This window comes from Emydura macquarii, unplaced genomic scaffold, assembly GCF_026122565.2.
Source record: "Emydura macquarii macquarii isolate MOO-44397 ecotype Brisbane River unplaced genomic scaffold, CSIRO-AGI_Emac_v2 contig_318, whole genome shotgun sequence".
NCBI lineage: Eukaryota > Metazoa > Chordata > Testudines > Chelidae > Emydura > Emydura macquarii.
In genome coordinates this window covers 5,969,079-5,972,662 of record NW_027130455.1, presented here as the reverse complement: position 1 = coordinate 5,972,662, position 3,584 = coordinate 5,969,079, and the positions used below count along the sequence as shown (strand labels likewise).

Sequence of the window (3,584 nt, the reverse complement as noted above, 5' to 3'; positions counted from 1 at the left end):
ACACTGGATGAGGTACACCACATTGAGATAGGCATATGTAGAACCTACGGATCTTCAAAAGAGTGTTGTGGGGGTATTGAGCATCATAGCAGTGGAGATATGGATACAGGTTTTGAATCTGTTGTTCTAGCAGGGTCTGGTGGCCATTTGAGTTGGTTTGTCCTAGCCTGTGGGAAGCTTGCTTCTGATGATAAATTTGGAGACTTTGAGGGGTTGTTTGAAGGCCAGAAGAGGGGGTTCAAGAAAGATTTCTTTCAGGGTGTGGTCCCCATTTGTCTCTCTTGCCAATAGAAGTGGGTCCAATAAAAGATATTACCTCACCTACCTTGTCTCTGTATATGCTGGGACCAACACGGTCACAACAACACTGCATACAATAAATGAGTTGACCATCTTGAGTTGTTCCCATAGTTACAACCAATGCAAGTACATTCTGTATCCATGTTTATGAACAAAGTGTTGCCAGTTCATGCAATTTTCATAATCCTCCTCCACTTTTGCCAAGGCACAATTAAAAATATGCTCTCATCGAGCTCTTTGATTTCATTTCCTTAGTTTCCATTGTGAAATCCTGGCCCCACTGAAGTCAACGGGTGTTTTGAGGTGCTGCTTTTGTTTTGGAACTGAATACTGCTGAGACACATTTGACTATTACACAGTTGTTTTAATGGTCAGTCCTTTTGGCTCCTCTAAGCAAACATTTGGGGGTTATGTGGTAACCTGTGGGCTTTCCAGTGGTACCAGCAGGCACCCAATCAGGTTTGGCTTTTCCAATACATATCCACGTCAGGAATTAGTTTTCTTAAAAGAAAGGAATGAACAGTGACATGTCAAATGGACTGCATGTGAAAAAATGTTCATGCTTTTTTGAAAGATTTTACATTTCAGCAAAATTTCAGTGGGACATTAAGCCTAAAGGAGATTCACTTAGATTACAGAAACCATGCTGGTTTATGCATGAATGTCAAACAATAAAGCACAGACACCTCCTGTGCATCCTCATTGTAGGAGGCCCTGGGAATCTGCTTCTTTCAATTCTATCTAATGTTCACATAGTACACAGTCTTCTTTAAGAGACTGAGTATTGTCTTGTTCGTAATGTGCAGGCTTAGAGGCCAAATCCATCACATGAAACTGTTAATGACATTCCTACCCTTCTCTATTATTGTCATTATGGTAAAGAAATAAACATGCATCCCCTTCCTTACTCCTTCATTTTTTCTCTGTTACAGTATTATTCATTCACACCAGTCTGTAGAAAGAATTACAAGCACATGTTCTGTATCCCTTTTTGCATCTGCAGTCCTGTAATTCAACTGATGTGTGTCTGAATTTTCAATGCATTTGTATTTCAAAATACCTTAAAACAAAGATTTATCTTCCATTTATATTTCCAAAAGATTCCAGATGTAGTTCTTGCTTTCTCTATTCAGAATAGCATGAAGATTATGATGAATGAAACCTCTTTAGTGCTCTTTAGCCTAAATGGAAAAGGTACAAGGACATTGATTTCAGCTGTAACTAGAACTTGCTTGTTGATTACTCACTATGAAGGATGCTTGGCAGCACTGTATATTTTTCACAATATTAGACTATGTCCAATATTTTTTTCTGTCCATTGCTAAAAACCAAGATGCGATTCTCAATTTTCAACATTAAAAATTCAGGGCTGAGTTTTGTTCTCAGATGCACAGGGCATGTTTCATCCAGTCTCAGAAGAATGACAATATGCAACAGCCTTGCCCTCCTCAGATAAGGCTGAGTTTATGAAAGACACACTAATATGCAACTACAGGCTTGGGAGTAGAATCGGGGGTGTTATGGGCTACGGAAGACATGAGGCCAGATTTTCTCATGTAACAAAGCAGGAAGGGGTGAGGGGCATTTTGTTCCCTCCTAAGGCCCCACTGAGAGTTAGGACAGTCTAACTTACCCCACTGGCATAGGGCCCTGAACTGAGCTTATTCCAGTGGAGAACTGGCCTAGTGGTGTTCTGCATTACCGATACCCAACACACCCCACCTATGGAAGTGGGAGATAGTGCTGCATATCTCCATCAATAGTGAGTTTTCCTATACCAGGAAAATTCCCTGCTGACCATTCTGGAGCAATCTGATCCAAAGTCTATATACATGGGGCTGAATTAAAGTTCCTTGTGTCTGGCTGCTCCAGGGGTAAGCAAGCAGAGGAAAAGGCACAGCAATCCAACCCCACATCCCCTGTGCCCTGGCATGACAGCCAGGCACTGCAGCAACCACTGGGCTAAAAACAAGCTAAAGGGTCATGGTCTTAGCCCCCCTAATCATGGGACAGCAGAATGGGATCTGGGATTCAAGAGGCACCAGGCATGTTTACCCTGTTTGCCAGAGTGCTTCTGGAGGCATTCTGTACTGCCATAGGTCAGTCCCTATAAATTGAGGTCTTACTGTTTGTTTTTTTTAATGGCTTCTCGCTCCTGAGTATCATCCTTGAGACAGAAAGCAGAAAATCTACCTCTCTCTCACTAAAAACTGCTGGACTGTCTTCTCCCACTCTCAGCTCAGATTTCTGAAAGAAAGAGACAATAAGAAGGATTGTGAGGGCTGGGAGTGGAGTTAAATACTACACTCAGCTGGCTTAGTCAACAAGGCACTGCACTTGACCTCAGATTAACCTTGAAAGCATTGGCTGGAGGGAACAGTTATATAGCTGTCATACAACAGTTACATTACAGACCTTACTAATCATGTTGATCTGTTAGTTTATGAGCCAAAAGGGAACACTGCTGAGAGAAAGAACAGACCAAACCAACCAAACGGCACTTCATCGCTCAAACAAGAAACAGCAAAGCAAACCAAAATACAATGACAGCAAAACCACTTCCTTTATTAAATGAACATTTTCATTCCACCATTTATTGCTGTCATGCTGCATTATTTTTCATACTGAGTAATAAATATGTTTTATGGTACTTGCCTAAGTAATGCAGATTCTCTTCTGAAAGGTTTTTCATTTCAAAATGTGCTGTGTTGTTCTATGAGGGCTATGATTAGGTGGCTAATGTAATTGCCTTTTATTACAGGTCAGCTGGTATGAATTCCATCACCAGTAATGGGGAGAACTACATTAAGATAAAGCTGATTGGAAGGAATCATTACAGGTTATTAGCATAAAGATCATTCATTTCCCAAAGCTTACACTAGATAAATATGCATGAGTATTTAGCAGAAATTATGTCAGTTTAAACAATTTTGTGAGCACATCTTTTTTTCTTTTGCTGCCACATATTAGACAAATGAGAACTGATCTCACGTTAGAAATATAGCTGAAAGATTGGAAGGTGAAAAATTGCAAAATATTTTTGACATGAAAACTATAAAATAATGATTTATTTATTTTTTCACTGAAAACTGATATTAACACAATGAAATTAATAACTCATATGAATCCTGGTTAAACTATTCATAATCAATGGTGATATTATTGTTCATAAATAATTATAATAACTTGCACTTTTGTTGCATGAGAGCTATTTGAAAATCTGAATTTTTGTCATGCAGGAAATTATAGACTCATAGACTTTAAGGTCAGAAGGGACCACCGTG

At 39.5% G+C, this 3,584-nt stretch overlaps 1 long non-coding RNA gene across 2 annotated transcripts; it reads right to left on the bottom strand.

The window, feature by feature from the left end:
- Positions 1–654: 654 nt before the first annotated feature.
- Positions 655–3,059, bottom strand: LOC137165795 (uncharacterized). Of its 2 annotated transcripts, none has more exons than XR_010923498.1 (4): positions 2,956–3,059; positions 2,427–2,547; positions 1,361–1,481; positions 655–801 (listed from the first exon to the last, which is right to left on the bottom strand). It is a non-coding gene; the product is annotated as an uncharacterized lncRNA (long non-coding RNA). The 2 variants fall into 2 exon arrangements; XR_010923496.1 differs by having other exon boundaries at positions 2,494–2,547; positions 2,956–3,044.
- Between the last annotated feature and the right edge of the window lie 525 nt (positions 3,060–3,584).